Below are 24,414 nucleotides of genomic sequence, written 5' to 3' on the forward strand. Positions count from 1 at the left end.
ATCAATCAACGAAGACCTATCCCCAATGGTGGAGTAGTCTCCCTAATCACATCTTTAGACACTTCATCACCACCATCATCGTTTAGCTTTGTCTTTTTTAAAGTCCGGTTTGACAACTCTTTAGCTACCACTAATTTATCAATAATTTCAAAGAACTCCACAACAATCTTGATTCCTCCATTCACAATAAACCCACCATATTTCTCATCAAGTTTCCCAATCGAAAACATGCTCTTACACCTAAACACTGAAGCCCTATGATTAAACATGGTTATGTTTCTGTACAAAAACCCCCAACAAAAAAAAAAAAAAAAAAAAAACTCAAAACTCGTTACTCGTTAAAAATGTGAAGTTTTTTTTTTTTTTTTGAATTGAATGTAAACTTAATTCAAACAAAAAAAGACTGTTTTTACAATGGACGTGTACTGGTTTTTAAACTGAACTGGGAGTTGAGAAATTTTTTGTTTACTAGAATTTGAACTTCAAGTGTCGATTATGGCCTCGTTGCATGCCATTGGACAAGCCCGTCATCGTAGGAGTAATTTCCTTGATTGCAGATGGAAATGAATCTGTTGTGAATGGTCTTGTCAATGCGCTTGACAAGTTGAGCAGAAGGAAGAGGTGGTTTGCCGTGACTTCATTTATTACGTTTTTTCCAGATGTGATAGATAGTGGATTGGAAACACTACGTCAGAGTGAATAATCGTGTTACGCTGTATTGGTTGGCGTGAAGCAGTGTGAGGATGGGAGTCCACTGAGAAGCGTAGTCTGCACCAGGAACACTGCAACAAGCGTTGACCTAACTGAGCCTATCTAGGAACAAGAGAAGAACAGATGATCCCCGGATTCCTCAGAGCCGCAGAAAACATAGGCAGAATTATGAGCAGAGTTCCAACGGCGATACGATCACAAGTAGAGAGCCTATTTTTGATTGCTAACCAGAAAATGAAAGAGTATTAATAACTGGATTTTCACCCAGGGTATCAATTCTCTATGCAGTTGTAGTACAAAGGGTTATCAATCCAAATGGTTGTTATGCTAGCAGATAAGATGCGATCAGAAACAAGCAAGTCAAGCCAAGCAATAAATGAGTTTGATCTAACAATCCTAAAATAAATAAAAGAAAGCAAATAAATAAGAACCACACGACCTAAGCACTCGATGCAATCATTCGAGTACAGGATCGGGTGGGGTGATCGAGTAAAGAAGAAAAGCAAGAACAACTCGAAGGTATACTCGAAGCAGGTGATCGTGTACCTGTTCGGGTAAGTGATCGAGTAATGAATAAAAATGTAAACAATTTAAATACGAAAGCTCCTAAGGATGGGGTAATCGACTCCTAATTGTTCCTCACCAATATGGATGCCCTACATGCCTCAAGCAAATATTCCCTTGACAATGAATCTCTAAAATCTTGTTAAAACACCCCTGTGATAGAAACAATCAACCTTAATCACTCCCCTACCCAACTCTCGTTGGAGAAACATGACCAAGCAGCCAATACAAACCGATTCATTATTGTCAATAAACCCCTTACTCATCTAATCTCTTAGGCTAAGTGGGTAAATCTCTAGCATTAATTGATTCAAGCATTTCATCTACACCTCTTGATGGTAAAACACCCTAGATCTAATCTCACCCTCTCGGTTTGTTGATAGCATTAAGAACACCAATCTAGAAGGGAATTTATAAAACATAAACAACCAAGCTAAGACATCCTAACCGATCAAGAACACAAAATCGTCTATCCCATCCCTAGAAACCTTACTTCACTACTCAGATCTCATTGCTGAAAACATAAAAACATAGATAAACGAAAATTGCATTGTATTAAAAATAGAAGTAGAGTAGAAGAGTATAGAATCGAAAATGCAAAAAGAAATGAAATTAAATCCTGACAAAGTAGAGAAAGTGTTTGAGTCGCTCAGTTTCTCTCCCAGAAGCTCTCGCTCTCTGTTCTGAGGGTCTACGGCGTGCTAGGGCGAGAGGAAGAAGAGGGGGGTTTATACATGGAAACCCATTAACCCTAGCTTCCCAGTCCTGCCCGAGGGTCTGCTCGATGGAGTGCCCGACGATGAGCTCGGGTTGCTCTTCGGGTAGGTCCTCGGGTTGTTCTTTCAATTCTTAGATCCTCTTCGATCGGGTTGGTGTTCGGACTGTTCTTCCTGCTCCATAGCTCCTTCGGGTACATGCTCGGATTTGACCTTGTTTCTCCCTATTTTCAGCTCTAAAACACATGTTTTCATCCAAAATATGCAAATGCAACACCCTAAATTGCCTAAATGTGGATTCCTACAGTAAATGACCTAAAAATGCTAAGGTTAAGGTAAAAACAATGCAAATCATGGACAAAAAAGGATGCTTAAAACATGTAAATTAGAGAGTTATCAGACCCCCAAACTTAAATCTTGCTAGTCCTCTAGCAAGGAAGTAGGAGGAAGAGGACAAAAATGGGACTCATAACCTTTTGAGCTAAGCGAAGGATTCAAGCTATAGTCCTTAAAGATAGGTTAATGGTGCTAAGATCAATCAACATACTTACAAATACTTTTCTATGCTTATTAGCATGCATCGATCTAGTTTAACCTCCAACTATTAGTAAAGACTTGCAATTCTAAAGAACATCTCTTTTACATTCATTAAGATGTTTGGCGAATTCTTGCAAATGGAAAGTGAATCAAGCTCAATCAGTTTCAAGGGTAAGGCTTTTTGGTAGGGTGGTTTCAAACAATATATTTGGGTGGTTTCCTCTCAAAAGAAGGAATGTTAGACAGTTGTGAAAACTATCTAAAATTGAGAACAATTAGGGCATACAAAGCTTAACTCTTGATAATCTACCCTTTCTCATTCACTCTTTTTTATCAAACCCCCTAAAATAAAACTACCCATATCCTTGATTTAAACTCTTTTTTTTTTTTTTTTATAATCTCTAAGGTCTATACTTTAAACATCTAGCTCTTTTTTTTTCTCTTTCTCTTTTTTTTTTCTTTCTTTGCTAAACTCCTAATAATATTCCTATATTTTTTTTTTTCTTTTAGGAGACTATAGCAAGATCTTTTTTCTTTCTCTTCTTTTTTTTACTTAGAGACTTGGAGCTAATTAAACCGAACCTTAGAGACTTTCTTCTATAATTTCTCTTTTATTCCTCAACCCAACCCCAAATAATAATGCTAACCACCTATCTTTCAAAACCGATCCTAATAGATAGTTCAAATGATTCTAACTTAGCTAAATCAAGAGCCAGTTCTTTGTCGTTCTCAATAATCTCAAGGTTTCAAAACCTATAGCACAATGAATAGGCCTCACTCAACAATTCACAACAAGATTTGAAAGAAAGGTTTTGATTCAAGGGTAGGGAAAAACAAATCGGGTTAAACGAAAAGATTGGTAAAAATAGAGTGTTAACCCGAGATTAGAGTTATCATGACCAAATATTCAAATTTCATAAGCAAGACAATTTAAGTTCAGTTTATGTCAATAATATAGAGATGGTTCAATGTTCAAGCAAGTGGAGGAGGCTTTCAAAAGACACAAGGTTTTAAACAAAGATTTTTCATTTTTTTCCCAAAGATTGATCTAGCAACAATGAACTGTGATTAAGGGCTATAGCTTCAATCCTAAGGTTTGGCTTTAAACAAGGTAGTTTTAATCATTGTCCCCTAAAATGCATATGCAACAATCCTATATGAAGCAATCTAGACTCAATCTTAATATGAAAATGCAACTACATGAACAATCTCACCTCTGTGCTCTCGTTTGCCATGTATTTCTTCACTCTCTGGCCGTTCACAGTAAACTTAGTCCCATCCTTCCCGAGCAAAGTTACTGCTCCATAGGGCAGGACCTTTTTAACTTCGAAGGGTCCTGACCATCTTGACTTGTGGTTCCCGGGGAATAGCCGAAGCTTCGAGTTGAATAAAAGGACTTTGTCTCCAGCTTTCAAATCCTTGTGTTGGATCTTTTTGTCATGAAAGGCTTTGGTTCTTTCCTAGTAGATCCTTGATTATCATAAGCCTCCAACCGTATCTCATCAAGTTCGTGGAAATCCATTGCTCTCTTTTCTTGAGCAGTCTTTATGTCCAAATCCAGTAGCTTGGCCGCCCACATTGCTTTATATTCTACCTCGACCGGAAGGTGACAGTTTTTTCAATAAAGAAGTTGGAAAGGTGTCCGCCCAATCAGTGTTTTGTAAGCCGTCCTGTAAGCCCATAACGCATCATCTAGCTTAAATACCCAATATTTTTTTGTGATTCCCACGATTCTGGCTAATATCGCTTTGATCAGTTTATTACTTACTTCCACTTGTCCGCTGGTCTGTGGCTGGTAAGCTATTGCGACCTTATGCTTGACTCCAAGCTTCTTTAACAAGCCGTCGAAAACTCTGTTAATAAAGTGGGTTCCTCCATCACTGATCACTACTCTTGGTATTCCAAATCTTGGGAAAATGATGTTACCCATTTTCTGGCATGGATCACACTTGGTTATGAAGAGCTGCGCGTCTTTGAACATAGTTGGCCACCAGAGACCAGATTGAAGTATCTTTTGGACGGTTTTGAAAGTAGCGAAATGACCTCTATAGTCGGACCCATGACAGTGCTCTAGTACCCCTCAGACTTCTTCCTCTGCTATACATCATCTGAACAAGCCGTCTGTCCCTTTTTTTGTACAGATAAGGCTCATCCCAGTAATAGCTATTGATGTCCCTGAAGAACTTCTTTTTTTTGTGAGCATCGTAGTCTTTAGGAATTTCTCCGCAAACCATGTAGTTCACGAAGTTAGAGTACCAAGGTAGCTTAGCTGACTCGATTGCCATGAATTTGATCAACCCTGTTGACTCGGGGATCGAGTGAGCTATTGTGTGCCCGATCGTGTGGCTCATTTCTTCCAAGAAGTCAATGTGCATTAGTCTCTCTTCTGGCATCGAGTCATCTATTGGATGTGGATCCTCAATTCTCATTCTAGACAAATGGTCTGCCACTCCGTTCTCGATTCCTTTCTTATCCAGAATCTCTATGTCGAATTCTTGCAGAAAAATTATCCATCTGAGGAGCCTAGGTTTGGTGTCCTTTTTTGAGTAAATGTACATTAGGGCGGCATGATCTGTGTAAACAACCACTTTTGATCTGACCAAGTAACTCCATAAATTCTCAAACGCAAAAACCATAGCAAGAAGTTCTTTTTCAGTTGTCGCATACCTTGTATGGGCATCGTCCATGGTTCTGCTGGCATAGTAGATCACATGGAGCTTTTTAACTATCCTTTGGCCTAGTATCGCCCCCACAGCGTAATCTGAGGCGTCACACATGATCTTGAAAGGTGGTCCTAATTAGGTGGTTGAACTATTGGTGCACTCACCAAAGCTTCCTTTATCTTGTTGAAAGCATCCAAACAGTCCTTGTCGACAATGAATTCTGCTTCTTTGTAAAGGAGCCGGGTTAGCGGTCGGGCGATCTTAGAGAAGTTTTTAAAAAATTGCCTGTAGAAGCCTGCGTGACCTAGGAAGCTTTTGACGTCTTTCGCCGATTTAGGAGGCTGCAGCTGAACCATCACCTCTATCTTAGCCTTGTCAACCTTAATCCCCTTTTCTGAGATCTTGTGGCCTAGGACTATCCCTTCTTGAACCATAAAGTGGCATTTTTCCCAATTCAGCACTAGATTGGTTTCTTCGCACCTTTTGAGTACCTTACAGAGGTTTGAGAGACAAGATGAGAAAGAGGCTCCATATACTGAAAAGTAATCCATGAAGACCTCCACCATCTCCTCTATTAAATCCGAGAAGATGGATGTCATGCATCTTTGTAAGGTTGTGGGAGCGTTGCACAAACCGAAGGGCATCCTATTATAGGCAAATTTACCATAAGGGCAGGTGAACGTCGTTTTCTCCTGGTCGGAAGGGTGTATAGGGATTTGGAAAAATCCACTATACTCATCAAGGAAACAGTAGTAGGGGTGGTTAGCGAGCTTTTCCAGCATCTGGTCTATGAAGGGCAGAGGAAAGTGGTCTTTCCTAGAGGCTGCATTAAGCTTCCTATAGTTAATACACATCTGATGACCTGTTATCCTCCTCGTGGGAATTAGCTCATCTTTCTCGTTTTTGACGACGGTGATTCCTCCTTTCTTCGGAACATAGTGCACCGGGGACACCCAAGTACTGTCAGAGATGGGGTAGATAACACCAGCATCGAGCAACTTCTTCCGTTTTCACCACTTCCTTCAGGTTCGGGTTTAGCCGGCACTGAGGTTCTACACTAGAGTATGATTCATCCTCTAGGTTTATCCGGTGGGTGCAGAGATCAGGGGATATACCCTTGATGTCGTCTAGAGTGTAACCTATTGCACCACTATAATTTCTCAACTGAGCGTAGAGCAGTTTCAGCTCTTTTCCAGGTAAGCTAGAATCAATGATAACCAGATAAGTTGAGTTAGGTCCCAAGAAAGCGTACATTAGTCCAGATGGGAGAGGTTTGAGTTCTACTTTGGGCGCCTTTGAGTCGGACCAGTCATCGTTGGCTTGTAGGTGTGACTCGGAGTGGTGCTCAATCACCTTGCTCGGTGTGTTGGTCGTGGTAATGATCGGGTTTGTGACCGGGTGGTCTGGTGTTGAGCAGCTGCACGACATGACGCAGGAGGTAATCACCGAATTTCTCAAGCTTTGGTTGGCGATCATCATCTTCTCCTCTTCAGCCTCCCCCAAATCTTCACTTAACTCCGGTTCGATGACTTTCCGATAGGTATCGAGCAGTTCCTTATAGAGCACTGTTTCTTGGTGTATGAATCCTTCCTCGCTATCTTTTGTTAGCGTTGTTTGTAAACAATCCCTGATTATTACTTCCTCAAACGTCTCCTCATGTAGTTTTTCTAGTTCCTCTATCCAGAAAGTTTGCCCCGCGATTGTGGGCTTTTTCATTGTTTCCCAAATATCAAACTGCATAGTGAGGTCTTTTCCAAGCTTCAGATCAATCTTCCCGTTCCTCACATCGATCATTGCTCCTACGGTGGCTAAAAATGGTCGTCCTAATATAAGCGGATCCCTTGGTTCTACATCCATTTCCAAAACCACGAAGTCGGTTGGTACATCTACTGATCCTACCTTGACCGGTAGGTCTTCCAACACTCCACCTGGCAACCTTGTAGTTCGGTCTTCTAGAACTAGTTGTATGGCGGTGGGTTTGAATTTCTCAAACCCAAGGCATTTGGCTACAGTTATAGGCATTAAGCTGACTCATGCTCCCAAATCGCAGAGACATCTTCCGAACTTCAAAGGGCCAATCGAACAAGGTAATGTGAATGACCCCGGATCACTCAGTTTCTTAGGTGCAGTAGTCCTCTGGATTATAGCACTGCACTCATGATTGAGTATGACCATCCCTTGAACTTGTTTGATCCGTTCCATCACCGCATCTTTCAGGAATTTCTGGTAAGGGGGTATCAGAGTGAAAGCGTCCATTAGAGGCATGCGAAGCTCGAGTTCCTGCATCTGTTTTTAGAACAATGCCTTGTACTTCTCAAGAAGTTCCTTGCGAAATCGTCCAGGAAATGGCAAGGGTGGCTTGTAAGGTGGAGGGATGAATCGTCTTTCTTTCTGTTTTTCTCCTCCTAGTTTGTCTGTAAGAGGTGGACTGACCAGAGTATCAACCTGATCATCTATCCGAGTAGTTTGGTCGGGTGATGGGTCGGGTTGCTCTGGAGAATGATTTGGTGGTTGAGCAGGAGTGGGCGGTTCACGGAGATCCTCCCCATCTAAGTCAGTGCTGTCCTCAGTAATGTGCGGTGGTGCCGTCCGAGGTGGTAATTGGCGTCCACTCTGTAGGGCTATGGCAAGCGCAGACTCCTGAATCTTGGAAGTTGAGGCCGATTTATCTGTAAGCACCTAAATTCGAGAGCCTAAGGCATCAAACTTTTTGTGTAGTTGCTTGAAATTGGCTGATAAACGGCAAGCAAGATCATTGAATCTTGTAGTAATTTGTACGGCATCGGTCTTCTGAGTTGACAGGACTTGGTGCATCAGTGAGAGCAAATCTAGCGATGAGGAATTATATGAAGGTATTGGGCTGATAATCTGATTAGTTGGGATGTAGGTCCTAGTCCTTGTTGTGTGACCACTTTGATTATAGATGTAGTTCATGTCCTCTAGCTGAGCATTCTCCCCATATTGTTGTAGAAACTGCTCTTCCTCTGAGATTGCATGGACATGCTGCTGCTGGTTGAGGAGCTTATCGAGCTTGTCATTGAGGGCTTTCATGTCTCTCTTGTACTTGGCATCTTCCTCTCCAGTAGATCGCACAGTGCGATCGTACTTCTCATTGTAATGCCCATCAGATTGAGACAAGTTCTCCACTAGATCCCAATCTTCATCAACATCCTTGTTGAGGAAGTTACCATTGCTTGCGGTGTCCAGCAACATCTATATCTTAGGGACCACTCCTTGGTATAGTGTACTTAGCAATGAAGCATTGCTGAAACCATGATGAGGGCATCCGGTAGTGTATCCCTTGAAATGTTCCCAAGCTTCACTGAACGTCTCATTGCTCTTCTGAACAAAGCTGGAGATGTCATTTCGCAGCCTTGCGGTTCTAGAGTTGGAGAAGAATTTGGCTAGAAACGCCTTCTTGCACGCTTCCCAAGTGGTGATGGACTCTTTGGGGAGTGATTTCTCCCAGATGTGTGCTTTGTCTCCCAAAGAGAATGGGAAAAGCCGGAGTTTGAATCCATCTTCACTAACTCCATTGATTTTGGTTAGGCTACAGAGCCTATCAAACTCATCCAGATGGTCCAATGGGTCCTCCATTGGCAATCCATGAAACTTGTTGCTTTGTATCATCTGGATGAGACTACTCTTGATCTCAAAATTGTTGTTCTGGACAGCAGGTGGCACAATGCCATGTCTTCGAGTTTGAGTAGATGGAGCATCTCCTGCTCCTATGTTGGTCCTTGCTTGAGGAGCTGGTGGACCATTCTGGTTATTCATTTCCTCCTCAATTGTTGTTGATTATTGCTTGGCGCCAAATTGATAACAGGATTGTCACCCAGGGTATCAATTCCCTATGCAGTTGTAGTACAAAGGGTTATCAATCCAAATGGTTGTTATGCTAGCAGATAAGATGCGATCAGAAACAAGCAAGTCAAGCCAAGCAATAAATGGGTTTGTTCTAACAATCCTAAAATAAATAAAAGAAAGCAAATAAATAAGAACCACACGACCTAAGCACTCGATGCAAGCATTCGAGTACAGGATCGGTGGGGTGATCGAGTAAAGAAGAAAAGCAAGAACAGCTCGAAGGTATACTCGAAGCAGGTGATCGTGTACCTGTTCGGGTAAGTGATCGAGTTATGAATAAAAATGTAAACAATTTAAATACGAAAGCTCCTAAGGATGGAGTAAATCTCTAGCATTGATTGATTCAAGCATTTCATCTACACCTCTCGATGGTAAAACACCCTAGATCTAATCTCACCCTCTCGGTTTGTTGATAGCATTAAGAACAACAATCTAGAAGGGAATTTATAAAACATAAACAACCAAGCTAAGACATCCTAATCGATGAAGAACACAAAATCGTCTATCCCATCCCTAGAAACCTCACTTCACTACTCAGATCTCATTGCAGAAAACATAAAAACATAGATAAACGAAAATTGCATTGTATTAAAAATAGAAGTAGAGTAGAAGAGTATAGAATCAAAAATGCAAAAAGAAATGAAATTAAATCCTGACAAAGTAGAGAAAGTGTTTGAGTCGCTCAGTTTCTCTCCCAGAAGCTCTCGCTCTCTGTTCTGAGGGTCTGCGGCGTGCTAGGGCGAGAGGAAGAAGAGGGGGGGGGTTATACATGGAAACCCATTAACCCTAGCTTCCCAGTCCTGCCCGAGGGTCTGCTCGATGGAGTGCCCGACGATGAGCTCGGGTTGCTCTTCGGGTAGGTCCTCGGGTTGTTCTTTCTATTCTTAGATCCTCTTCGATCGGGTTGTTGTTCGGACTGTTTTTCCTGCTCCATAGCTCCTTCGGGTACATGCTCGGATTTGACCTTGTTTCTCCCTATTTTCGGCTCTTAAACACCTGTTTTCATCCAAAATATGCAAATGCAACACCCTAAATTGCCTAAATGTGGATTCCTACAGTAAATGACCTAAAAATGCTAAGGTTAGGGTAAAAACAATGCAAATCATGGACAAAAAAGGATGCTTAAAACATGTAAACTAGAGAGTTATCATACCCCCAAACTTAAATCTTGCTAGTCCTCTAGCAAGGAAGTAGGAGGAAGAGGACAAAAATGGGACTCATAACCTTTTGAGCTAAGCGAAGGATTCAAGCTATAGTCCTTAAAGATAGGTTAATGGTGCTAAGATCAATCAACATACTTACAAATACTTTTCTATGCTTATTAGCATGCATCGATCTAGTTTAACCTCCAACTATTAGTAAAGACTTGCAATTCTAAAGAACATCTCTTTTACATTCATTAAGATGTTTGGCGAATTCTTGCAAATGGAAAGTGAATCAAGCTCAATCAGTTTCAAGGGTAAGGCTTTTTGGTAGGGTGGTTTCAAACAATATATTTGGGTGGTTTCCTCTCAAAAGAAGGAATGTTAGACAGTTGTGAAAACTATCTAAAATTGAGAACAATTAGGGCATACAAAGCTTAACTCTTGATAATCTACCCTTTCTCATTCACTCTTTTTTATCAAACCCCCTAAAATAAAACTACCCATATCCTTGATTTAAACTCTTTTTTTTTTTTTTTTTTATAATCTCTAAGGTCTATACTTTAAACATCTAGCTAATTAAACCGAACTTTAGAGACTTTCTTCTTTAATTTCTCTTTTATTCCTCAACCCAACCCCAAATAATAATGCTAACCACCTATCTTTCAAAACCGATCCTAATAGATAGTTCAAATGATTCTAACTTAGCTAAATCAAGAGCCAGTTCTTTGTCGTTCTCAATACTCTCAAGGTTTCAAAACCTATACCACAATGAATAGGCCTCACTCAACAATTCACAACAAGATTTGAAAGAAAGGTTTGGATTCAAGGGTAGGGAAAAACAAATCAGGTTAAACGAAAAGATTGGTAAAAATGGAGTGTTAACCCGAGATTAGAGTTATCATGACCATGTATTCAAATTTCATAAGCAAGACAATTTAAGTTCAGTTTATGTCAATAATATAGAGATGGTTCAATGTTCAAGCAAGTGGAGGAGGCTTTCAAAAGACACAAGGTTTTAAACAAAGATTTTTCATTTTTTTCCCAAAGATTGATCTAGCAACAATGAACTGTGATTAAGGGCTATAGCTTCAATCCTAAGGTTTGGCTTTAAACAAGGTAGTTTTAATCATTGTCCCCTAAAATGCATATGCAACAATCCTATATGAAGCAATCTAGACTCAATCTTAATATGAAAATGCAACTACATGAACAATCTCTTTTTTTTTTTAATTTTTCAAAATTTTCAAATTTTTAGGGTTTTTTATGCAAATAGATGCAGACTCAAATGAAGAAAACTAGCATGCAAAAATTTGAAATAAGAAAATAAAACACAATGTTATATACATTCTAGGACCCTCCTCCAAACTTAAATTACACAGTCCCTGTGTAAATAAAAGTCTGAAAAAGAATTTAAGAATCATACAAAATGTAATAAACTAAATGCAATGTTATTTACAAAGGTTGGATGAATGTGGTACCTCATAGGTTGGTGAAGAAGGAGGTTGTGGCAGCCTCCATGCTCGCCAACGTGTAGCCAGGGTTGTCACCGGCTTCAGCAAGTGCTGGGATTCGCTCATCAGAGAGCTCGGTTACGCGCATGGACGACCTGCTTGGACCAGCATCCGAGGGGTTGATCGGGTAAGTAGTCGTGTAGGTCATCAGGTAGGGTGAAAACACTGAGGAGAGAAAGGACTTACAAATGTAAGTTATATTTACAATTCTGCCGTTGGGATTTCCTCCCAAGTAAGCTTGTTTATAGTCGCTAAACTTGACTTTCAATTCATCTCAGACTGGCATGGGATCGACGAGCTGCAGAGACGACCCCGCCTCTGTGCTCTCGTTTGCCATGTATTTCTTCACTCTCTGGCCGTTCACAGTAAACTTAGTCCCATCCTTCCCGAGCAAAGTTACTGCTCCATAGGGCAGGACCTCTTTAACTTCGAAGGGTCCTGACCATCTTGACTTGTGGTTCCCGGGGAATAGCCGAAGCTTCGAGTTGAATAAAAGGACTTTGTCTCCAGCTTTCAAATCTTTGTGTTGGATCTTTTTGTCATGAAAGGCTTTGGTTCTTTCCTAGTAGATCCTTGATTATCATAAGCCTCCAACCGTATCTCATCAAGTTCGTGGAGATCCATTGCTCTCTTTTTTTGAGCAGTCTTTATGTCCAAATCCAGTAGCTTGGCCGCCCACATTGCTTTATATTCTACTTCGACCGAAAGGTGACAGTTTTTTCCATAAAGAAGTTGGAAAGATGTCCGCCCAATCGGTGTTTTGTAGACCGTCCTGTAAGCCCATAACGCATCATCTAGCTTAAATACCCAATCTTTTTTTGTGATTCCCACGATTCTAGCTAATATCGCTTTGATCAGTTTATTACTTACTTCCACTTGTCCGCTGGTCTGTGGCTGGTAAGCTATTGCGACCTTATGCTTGACTCCATGCTTCTTTAACAAGCCGTCGAAAACTCTGTTAATAAAGTGGGTTCCTCCATCACTGATCACTACTCTTGGTATTCCAAATCTTGGGAAAATGATGTTACCCATTTTCTAACAATCCTAAAATAAATAAAAGAAAGCAAATAAATATGAACCACATGACCTAAGCACTCGATGCAAGCATTCGAGTACAGGATCGGGTGGGGTGATCGAGTAAAGAAGAAAAGCAAGAACAGCTCGAAGGTATACTCGAAGCAGGTAACCGTGTACCTGTTTGGGTAAGTGATCGAGTTATGAATAAAAATGTAAACAATTTAAATATGAAAGCTCCTAAGGATGGAGTAAATCTCTAGCATTGATTGATTCAAGCATTTCAGCTACACCTCTCGATGGTAAAAAACCCTAGATCTAATCTAACCCTCTCGGTTTGTTGATAGCATTAAGAACAACAATCTAGAAGGGAATTTATAAAACATAAACAACCAAGCTAAGACATCCTAATCGATGAAGAACACAAAATCGTCTATCCCATCCCTAGAAACCTCACTTCACTACTCAGATCTCATTGCAGAAAACATAAAAACATAGATAAACAAAAATTGCATTGTATTAAAAATAGAAGTAGAGTAGAAGAGTATAGAATCGAAAATGCAAAAAGAAATGAAATTAAATCCTAACAAAGTAGAGAAAGTGTTTGAGTCGCTCAGTTTCTCTCCCAGAAGCTCTCGCTCTATGTTTTGAGGGTCTGCGGCGTGCTAGGGCGAGAGGAAGAAGAGGGGGGGTTTATATATGGAAACCCATTAACCCTAGCTTCCCAGTCCTGCCTGAGGGTCTGCTCGATGGAGTGCACAAGGATGAGCTCGGGTTTCTCTTCATGTAGGTCCTCGGGTTGTTCTTTCTGTTCTTAGATCCTCTTCGATCGGGTTGGTGTTCGGACTATTCTTACTGCTCCATAGCTCCTTCGGGTACATGCTCGGATTTGACCTTGTTTCTCCTCATTTTTGGCTCTTAAACACCTGTTTTCATCCAAAATATTCAAATGCAAGAATGCAACACCCTAAATGGCCTAAATGTGGATTCCTACAGTAAATGACCTAAAAATGCTAAGGTTAGGGTAAAAACAATGCAAAACATGGACAAAAAGGGATGATTAAAACATGTAAATTAGAGAGTTATCAAGTATTTAGGTGTGGCCTTTTTAAACCAAACATCTTTAAACCAGTAGACTGTTTGAGTTGTTGTGCGGGTAAGATATGCTGTGTCTTTAGTATTGAAATCCCCCGTGTATGTTTTCCTCGGTCCCTTCCAGAGGGAGAGATCGAAAGCCTCGGTGAGTGTGAGATTAGTAATCAAAGTCTCAATGTTATTCAGGGCAGTGTGGTGGTGATGTTTCCTGCGATGGGTAGCTTTAACTGAGGCGACAGTTGCTTGGGAGGGGAGACGAAGAGCAATATGTCCCAGAGATCCAGTGAAATCATAGAGACAACCCAGTGGGCTCCAACTGTCATACCAGAAAGAAGTGGACTGGCCATTATGCACCTCGAATTTGTGGAACTGTTGAACTAAGTGTCGGTATTTCAGTAGTTTCCTCCACATCCAAGAACCCTGGGAGGTAGTAGCTTTGAGTTCCCAGAATGATCTCTACTTCAGAAGCGTCCCTGAAATCCAGCGACTCCAAAGAGAGTCCTTCCCCGACAATATACGCCAGATAAACTTGAGACAACTTATCATATTGGCTTCTTTAAGCGAAAGCAGACCAAGACCTCCTTCGTCAAGAGGCTTACAAACCTCTATCCAGGAAACCTTTGCCATGTTGGGCTTGAGCTTTGGTCCAGACCAGAGAAACGCAGAACAGAGTTTGTCGAGTTGGTTGATACACTCACTAGAAAGACGGTAAGCTGATATCCAAAAGTTTAGTGTGCCAGCAATTACTGAACGAAGCAGTTGTAGACGGCCTGCAAAAGATAGATAGCGTGCTCGCCGCGAAGTCATTCGTGAGCGGATACTCTCAATAAGAGGGAGACAATCTGCAAGAGTTAGTTGCTTCGTTAGCAGAGGTAAACCCAGGTAGCGAACGGGGAGGTGACCAGTTGCAAAGGGGAAGTGCTGAAGAATATCAGAACGGCATGTCTCAAAAACCCCAACCATATATAAGGTGGATTTCTCCACACTTATCCGGAGGCCCGACCTTACTGAAAACTCACTAAATATCCCCAAAATCCCTTCAACAGAGGTTTTTTGACCATCCACAAACACCATCAGGTCATCAGCAAAACAGAGATGTGTAAGTTGAATTCGCTCGCACTTAAAATGGTAGCCAATACGCCCCTCGACAACCGCCTTATCTAATAATGTTGATAAAACATTCATGCAAATAACAAATAGATAAGGGGAAAGAGAGCAACCTTGGCGCAATCCCCTTTCACTCCTGAAGAAACCAGCTAGTTCTCCATTCACCTGAACGAGAAAGACGCGGTGGTAATGCAGAGTTTAATCCAGTGAATAAATGTGTATGGAATACTCAACGCCGTGAGCACATTTAAGAGAAAATCCCATTGGACAGTGTCGCAAGCCTTGGAGATATCGATCTTCATAGCACACTAGGGTGCAACTGTGTCCTTATGGTAGTCTTTGACTACTTCAGAGGCTAGCAAAATATTTTCCATCAGCAATCGGTCCATCACAAACGCAGACTGATTAGAAGCAATAAACTTAGGCAACAAAACCTTCAGTCTATTGGCAAGTATCTTGGATATGACCTTATAGAGCACGTTGCAGCAAGAGATGGGCTTGTAGTCCTTCATCTCTGTGGCTGACTCCACCTTTGGGATTAAAGCTAGAATGGTAGTGTTGATACCTTTAGGGAGAAAACCCTTTTCAAAGAGAGACTGAATGTGTAACACCCCCGAACCATTCTATAACTAAAACGGAACAAGGGCGTCATGTATGACACTCGTAATCAGTTGACAGAGGTTCTCGGAACGAATCCGTTTGCCCAAATCAACCGATCTCGAGTATATTTACCTCTTGATCATGGCCTAAGGCTTTTCAACCCGTACCACGGTCGCGAGTTGTATCAGTCCGGACAGGACTAATATATCATTCGAACGCTTTCAAGTTTAAATAAAACCGAATCTTATTTATTATAGTATCATACTTTAAATCTTTACAAAATAAATATAGTTTCCTGGGACCATAAAGAATACTATACATAAATGTATCACGTTTTTAGCAAAAAGCTGTAAAACATCTAATCTGGCCAGCCTATAATCACCGCGACAGGTAGGGGTTTACCTAATGGGAAGACTTGCAAAAACAAAAGGTAGCATCATGAGTAATCTAAGATTATTCAATGAGCTCGCCTAACTAACCTCTAAACAACATCCCAACTTGGACTCTAACAACAAACAAGCAACTAATGCAAGCAACGCATGCATTAAATAAATCAGAGAATCACACAATTAAACCAATGCTTAAAGAAGCTAAAGTACTCAAATAAAGAGTACTTGAACCACGATTCACACTACCACCTGTATGATACTAATAAACTTTGCCTTAAGGTCTTCGATCTTCTGTGATACGGATTTCCCACCAGGCAATGCTTCCCTGACCCTTAGCCACAAAGGCTAGAAGGATCACATCCCTTTCCCAAAACCGTGTATAATGGACATATTCCCTTGCGGTAAAATTTACTACTTCGTCAAGTAGTGCTCGTTGGTAGCTAAATACTCTGAGCCATTGGGACAATCACGTTATCGCCCTTCCAAGTCTTACCAAGACTAATGACTTAACCCAAAAATACAAGTATATCTAAAAACTAAGAATACTTGCAACATAATCTAACAATCAATCAAACAAACATTGGCCATGCAAAAGCAAGACTAACACAACAACACACAACAAACTAAAATGCTTCCTATCATAATAAATAACAAATAAAACACAACATCAAACAAGACATTTCAAACTTGTCAATAACTACCAATTATTGACTTGCAAATAAAGAGCAGCATAACGGCTATAACGATAGCATAACCGATTATACTAGCATCAAACTACTCACAACAAACGAACACACAATAATAACCACATCAAACTAAACACACAATAATGATCATCAACTATACCAAAATAGAACATGAACCTAACATGAAACACATACCCTAAGAAATTACAATAATAAACACAACAACCACTCAAACAAACAACAACCGAACTTAACCTCACACGAAATAAGAAAAATAATTCTAGACATGTGCTAATTCACATGTGTTTGGAACTCACAAGGTTAATCTGGAACTTGATTTGGTTTCACGTCTCCGACTAGCTAGATCCCCGCAAACTCGAAAGCTTTGGATTTCGCATCATCAAGATCCGCTTAGGCTGGGATCTAAAGAGAAAAGCTAGAAAGGAAACTTAACTAAGACTAAGGTACTTACCTACAACCTTGCTAACCTTCCTTGAAAACTCCTTGAGCTACTTGGAGACTTCCCTTGTCTCCAAGAACAAACTAAGAACTTTAACTAAGGTTTAAAGTGGATTTTAGATTTAATTAAGCTAATGAACGGTGGGTGGTATTTATACTCCTCTAGGGTCGTTGATGAGGTTGATTAATCACCTACACAAGTGTCTTTCGTTCAGTTCTCAGCCAATCACATCTCGCCATTTTAACTTTGACCATACTTATCCATTTTGTCATGCCAACACATGGCATTACAGCTCAACAACGCCCTCATCCTATTTTATTGGCTAAGAATAAACCACTTGGTCTCTTAATGACCAATTAAAACTCTCCCAACTGATTCCAAGCCAAACTCCCACAAACCATTAACTTTTTCTCGCCGGAAATATCCCATTTTGACTAGATTTATGTGACATTATCCTAAAATAATTCTTCAATGAAAACTCTGATTTTTCAAGATAAAATTCCCTATTTAACCATCCTTTAGCTTCCCTAAAATCCTCAAGCTCAAATAAAATTAACCATATCACTTTTCCTTTCGGTGATCGACTAAAAGAGTTTCAGGCAACTTGATTTTCTAAAAGAAAATTTATTCTGAGCTTCAACTTGATTTTCTACTTCTTGCTGTAGCATTCTCAACTTCCTCAAGATCCTCTTAATTTATTGCATGCTTGTCTTTAGCACAAAATTCTAATTCTGCTCCTTAGCGCTCTTCTGAGTAGCTTCTGGGTCAATTCTCTGGAAATCTGAAAACTGACTAATTCTTCTTTGCTAAAACCTTTCAAGCTTCTTATCTGATTAATCATATGCCTTAGCCCACTTAATGCTTCATTTTCTACCTTCCAAACTGATTCTTAGTCGCTGGACTAATTACCGGAAAAATAGCGTCTCTCGTTAAACGACTATCGGCTCCTGTTGAACTTAGCGTTGATCTTTAAATAATATTTGGAGAGCTTTTTTATGTCAGTCCTCTGTGCTACTGATTGACTCTAGTCTTTCTTAGAAATTCTCTTCTTCAACAATTTCTTCCCGGCTAGGTCGTTCGGCTATCTTACTGCATTTTTTGTCTTCGGATTATTTTTCTGAGTAATAATCTAACGGGACAAGTGCTCTGGATCCCTTCTACTAAGCTTTGATCATCGTTGTTCCGTTGATTTCTAACCAATCTTCCACTCCTTTGGTTCTCGTTGGTCAAAAAGTCTTGTTCGCGTCCTTCCCGCATATTTTTAGGTTTAGTACGGGGTATTACAGAATGGCCACAGTAAAATCACCTCCCACCGTCAGCCATGCCGCTTTGAAGAATTCACTAGTGAAACTGTTTGGTCCCAATGACTTATAAGACGACATGGAGAACAGGACCGATTTGGTCTCTGCCGCCGTAACTGGTGTGAGCAAATGTTCATGATCAGCGGTAGAGCATCGAAAACTCAGTAAGTGCTGCAAGTCCGCCACGGACATACCCTGATAATCAGCTGGTATATGTGTTAAAAATCTTTAAAGAACCGCTCCGCTTCCTCCTTTATGTCGTGTGGTTGATGTAAAATGTCCCCATTAGGATTTGTGATTTGCCTTATAGTATTCTTCATCTTCCTCATCTCTGCACTCTGGAAAAAAATAAGTAGTATTCTGATCTCCTACATTCAGCCAGTGAAGTTTTGATTTTTGTATAAGATATCGTTCCTCAAGTTTAGCAACAAAATCCCACCTTTGAAACGCTCGTGTTTCCTCCTCCATCCGAGTTGGTGATGGATTAGCCAAAGTGGCTTCTTGCTTGCTACAAAGGTCATCATAAGCTTCCTTAGTGCGTCTAGAGATATCTGCCAGATTGTCTCTACCCAAGCAACGTAGGAGCGGCTTCAGATTCTTGAGTTTTTTAGATAGGCGAAACAATGCAGAAGTAGAGGAGAACAGAGGAACAGAACCTTGCCAGTAATCCTTCACAGTGGTCTGGAACTGCGGGAGCGAAGTTAGGACATTCAAAAATTTAAATGGTTTCTCCCCACGCTGACTCACTGCATCAAGGCAAACCCTTCCGCAAGAATGGTCATAACAACCACCACAATCAAACACACAATACAATTGAGGGTAACACCGCAACCAGGCTCTGTTAACGAGTCCCCTATCCAGTTTCTTACAAATATAATCCATATCCCTCTTATTAATCCAGGTAAATTGAGGCCCATGGTATTTTAAATCAACAAGAGAGCAGTGATTAACAACGTCTTGAAAGTCACGCATCCCATACCGCAAAGTTGGACAGTCCACAAAAGTAGAATGCTCACTTCCATCAAGAGTCTCATTAAAATCCCCACAGATCATCCAGGGCTTGTTCTGAAACAATGGAGAGTTATGGTGACCCTTAATATCATCCCATAATTCTTTGCGACCGTCGGCGGTATTGTATGCATATACAAAACAACACAAAAATTCCTCCTCCGCTCCAGCAAGCAGAATCCAACAGGTGATCATTTGACTACTCTTGAACATCGGGTTCAACCTGACACTATCCTTCCACACCACCCAGATACGATAAAGGCGATGATGCTCGTAATTAAACATAAAAGACCAAGTTGAAAAAAATTATTTACAATTCGAGGTGTTATATCTTCCTTAACCTTTGTTTCCAACAAGCAGCCAAACTGCATGTTCTTACTAGTGATCCAGCTACGAATGATCGAGTGTTTAGATGTTTTATTGAATCCTCGAACATTCCAAAAGAAACCTGACATTAAGGTTTCTTTTTGAGACCTTTCTTTTTCCAAGCACCAGAGTTGGTAGCTTTGGTGGCTTGGGAACCAGTATTTGAAAGATACCTATGTGACTCTTTCGAACCCCGTGGGAGTAAGGCCGAATACTAAGCTCAGCCTGCTTCATTTCCTCCGCTACCACCTCGGTTGAGGTTGTCCGCTTGACCTCGTTATGGACTTGAGTATTCGAGACAAGGATTTCTCCTTCCTCCACATCCTTTAATTGTTCCTCCTCTGTTTATGTATGTTCTTCCTCGCCCAGCACAGCAAATCGGGAAGGCGACACAAACATGCCCTTAGTAACCATAGGAGATCTATTCTCCAACAACCTGCCACCCTTTGATGGAGAAACCGAGCTCCATTCCCCATCCACATCCAACTTCTCCCCTGCAGCAGACATAGTGGTTGATTTGTCGCTCTCCACTACATTCGCTGAAGCCCCTTTTACCGACTGTACAACTGCCCCCATAGTAGAAACCGGGAAGACAACCTTCTCCAGAGCAGCGTTCTGGATATTAGTCCCTGCATCCCCAACCGATCCACTAGTATGATCTAGCATTTCGACTGAGTAGACAGAACCCTCAAGATGAATAACCTCCTTCCCTTTTGTGACCCTAAAAACTACCTTCAAATGTCCCCATTTGGAGCATACAGAGGACTTGGGGGGAAGCCAAGGATATTCAAACTCCACCACTGCATCCACACCTTTTTCAGAACAAAACCGGAAAGACTTAGACAGTTCTTGAGACAAGTCCGCCTCGACAAAAACCTTTGCCTCCTCTAAGCTCTTATAGAGGACAGTATCATGGTGCAAACGCTTAGGATCCCCAACCGCACTCGCAAGGAACCCTAGCCCTTTCCACGTAAACATCTTATGCGGAATATGCTTAATAACCACCCATAGCGGGATAGTTTTGATGTTCAGCTGAGATTCCTCTAGAATTGGTGACCACCGAGAAATCACCATAGGAACATATGCAATAATCCACATACCACGTCGCAAGAACCTATTACGTACTTCTTTATTCCGGATCCGAAACTTTACTGTTGTCTCATTCCCTACAAACACATCTACCTTCACTTCCTGTTCCCCAACCGGCCATATCTTGTTAACAGTAACATGAATCTTTGCCACATGCGGAGTAGAGGTGGAGAGAAATTTTCCGATTAAGAAGTCCTCCCATAGGGGAGTCGCATCCTTAAGAATATCATCCGGGACTTGAATAGTTTGATCACCATTAACAACAATGACATCAACTCTGTGCTTAGACAAACCTTGAGAATTTTGGACCACGGTGGAGTAGGAAACTGTAACGCCCGCGATCCTGAATAGGATCATAGGCCGTGACTTGGTCCGAGATGGTCGGGAGATCTAGGACAGGTCAGGAAGGAGCTACTCGGTAGCTCGGACATAGAGGGAAACGTGCCAAGTGTGGGACAAAGGACAGACCAGCTCCCGACCAGCTACGGACAACTCGACCAGCTGCCGACCAGCTGTCGGGCAGCTAAAGTCAGCTCAACCAGCTAGCATCAACTCGACCAGCCGCCAGTCAGCTACCACTAGCTCAACCAGCTGCCAAGGAGGTCAACCCAGCTTGGCCAGCTGGACGGTGTGGACAATGTGTGGGTCAGCTGGGGAGCTCGTGAGCGGTCAAGAAGGTGGTATGCGGTGACAGAACAGGTACGGCCGAACGGGCATGGCCGAACGTGCACGATCGAACAGTCTTGTCGGATAGGTGCCTTTTGGGGCCAAGACCGCGGCCAGTACCCTATATATAGAGGGCATTGCTCTCATTTCCAACACACTATCAGAAACAGAGAAACACACTGAAAACTCGAGTGTTCGAGTATAAGATCAAGAAGAAGGTTCCGAGAGTAAAGTTCGGGAGTAAAGTTTAAGGGTCGGAGGTACGGTACAGTACCGACCTTATGGTTTTTGATGGATGGGGTAGTTGCATCTACATAAGCATTTATAACGCTTCGGTTGGTTCAGTTGGTCAGAAGAATGAGGGTGCGGCTCGGAAGTGGATCGGGAACCACTATGTTCACCGTGATACGACCGAACTTATGCGCATGCTACCTCCCTACCGATCAGCGTCCATCCAGAGTGTCCATGTATGGACGGTATGGTCGGAGAAAAGTAAATGCAGCTCCGCGGTTGGACAGGGGATCTCTACAGATATCTCGGTACACCGTCGAACTGATGCGCGGGATAACTCTGTACCGGCCAATTGCTGTACTGGACGGATATTATAACTTAGCGTGCATTGCATGACATTGTAAGGCTTAAGGGAAATGTTATTGATGGCTACTTGGTTTCAGGAAAGGAGGGTGATCGTGGAAAGGGAACTGCTTAGGCACGAGACTCATGGCCGGAAAGATGAGTGGTGGTGATATGGGTAGCTAGGATCGATTATACAACTTGTACTAGCTTATTATGCAAACTCATAAGTTGTATCGAATCCTTTGATTATTAATACAATACCCGAATGTTTGCTTTACTCTAAGTTTATATCATATAGACTCAAAAGTATTGAATCACAGAATGTGCGAATGAACATTGTTTAAAGAATGGGCCCTAAAATATGACTAGGTAGTGAATTGGGATGAGAGAACCTAACTGGCCATAGATGGTCCGTGGTCAGGGTCTTTTAGAAACCTTTGCCTGACTATCAAAAGAGACCTTGTGTGACAACGAGATCGCCACCATAGGAGACGGCTACTGAGCCGCCATTCCAACGGAGAGTGTAGCGCACACCAAAACCCTCGATCGCTTTCCAAATCGCCTGCCACATCAGTAGAGGTCCCTGTTTTCTTTCACTTACTAAAAATGTGAAGTTTATGATATAAGAGAGTGTATAAACTAAAGAATCAAACCTATACGTTGGGAGAGATTTTTAGAATGTTGATTAATTAAAGTAACTGTAAATTTTGCGTATCTACTCCATCCAAAACCCAATTTTTGAGCAGAGTCCTCAGCAACAATCAAAGATAAAGATAAAGATTCTTTATAGTTATTTTCATTGGATTGTGCCACCACACGCCTACAAGCCAATTTTCATTGGATTGTGCCACCACACGCCTACGAGCCAAAAAAAAAAAAAAAATGTCATTCCAAATCGCATAACAGGGTATTGTTCTCTTACAAACTACATTCATTCATCGATCAGAAAATAATGCGAAAAGAGAAGATCCGACGTCAAAGAGGAGACATTGTTAATCTCCCAAGTGAACTTGTTATCGACTAGACTTCCCATTGAAGTACCCTAGAAAGTAGAAACCGAGAGAGCAAAAATATCGGTGGATTTTGTACTGTTGTTTTTTCTCCATTTGAGGGTTTTTGTACTGTTGTTTGTTCTTCATTTGTGCACCAGTCCAAATGTCCAATGCTCTATTTTGGCACATTTTCACAATTTTGGTCCACTTGTTTGACATGAAGATTTATCTTATAAATTTCATTTAGGGCAGTTAATATTTATATTAATTTAAACTTTAAAGTAAAATTGTTATGAAAATTTGAATACTTTATGTTGAAAAAATTCAGATAAATTTCACATGAAAACCTCATTTAAATTTATTTAAGTATAATTTCTAAAATTAAATCAAGTTATAAGATAATTTTAAAGCAAAATTTTGATCAAATTGTTTTCTTATCAATATATAAAAATTTACAAAAATGTGAATTGACCTTAGTGCAGTGGCCAAAGGTAAGTCAGTGTTTCTTTTCTCGGGCTTCTCGTCTAGCTTCACCGGCTCTCTCAGCGGTGTAGGTTGGCTTTGCTTCTGGCGTAGATGGCTTCGTTAGTATTTTCGGCCGGCTATGTTTCTGACATCGGTGGTTTCTTCAACACCGATGGTCGGCTCTGTACTCCGGCATCGAGCGGCTTCCTTAGCATTGATAGCTGGCTTATCTCTAGTGGTCTCACCGCTCATCTCTTGGGCGAGACTTCGCTACTTTTGGCTCCGGTTTTTCTGGATTTAGTATTTTATTTTCTCTCCTTGGATTTCAATCTTGTATCGGTTTCAACTGGTTTTAATTGCATCTATCTTCCTTTAATCTGAGTTTGTAATTCGCTGGTCCTCTCTTGTTTAAGGGGCTCAATTTGGTTTGCATGCAATTAGAGTAATTGATGGTATAATTCATATGCCGATACTGGTTGGATAGAGGCAGTTTGTTTGTTTTGCAGGTTCAGTGGCGGAAGCTTTGATCCAATCTAGATTTGTTCAAAGGAAGTTATTAGCAACAACAACAACCCTCCAACTGTTACAGAGGTTTTGCTCAGCAAAACCGGTCCAAGCCTAACACCAGTTATGGATCCTGCGAAGCCCAACAAGCCTTCAATATTGGCGCCAAAACACTGAAACAGGACCACACACACAAATGGTGTATTCTCGACAAAAGGAACTCTGCCACACAGCTTTCTCAACAATAAATTTGGGGTTTTTGGATCTAGTGTTATCATGTGTCAATAGGACACCTATCTAGGGCATCAGTCCAAGTCCCCTCATATAAATATGAAATGTCTCTCTTGTAAAAGACCTTGAGTTGTCAAGATTAATAAAGTTC

At 41.2% G+C, this 24,414-nt stretch overlaps 1 non-coding gene and 1 pseudogene across 1 annotated transcript; one reads left to right on the plus strand and one right to left on the minus strand.

Annotated features, from left to right (window-relative positions):
* Window positions 1-5: 5 nt before the first annotated feature.
* Window positions 6-23,107, minus strand: LOC109132467 (MATH domain and coiled-coil domain-containing protein At3g29580 pseudogene; annotated as a pseudogene).
* Window positions 8,460-8,566, plus strand: LOC147945605 (small nucleolar RNA R71). The gene has a single exon (XR_015597839.1). It is a non-coding gene; the product is annotated as a small nucleolar RNA R71 (small nucleolar RNA).
* Window positions 23,108-24,414: the final 1,307 nt, after the last annotated feature.

This window comes from Camelina sativa, chromosome 4, assembly GCF_030686135.1.
Source record: "Camelina sativa cultivar CO46 ecotype springtype chromosome 4, ASM3068613v1".
Classification (NCBI taxonomy): Eukaryota; Viridiplantae; Streptophyta; class Magnoliopsida; order Brassicales; family Brassicaceae; genus Camelina; species Camelina sativa.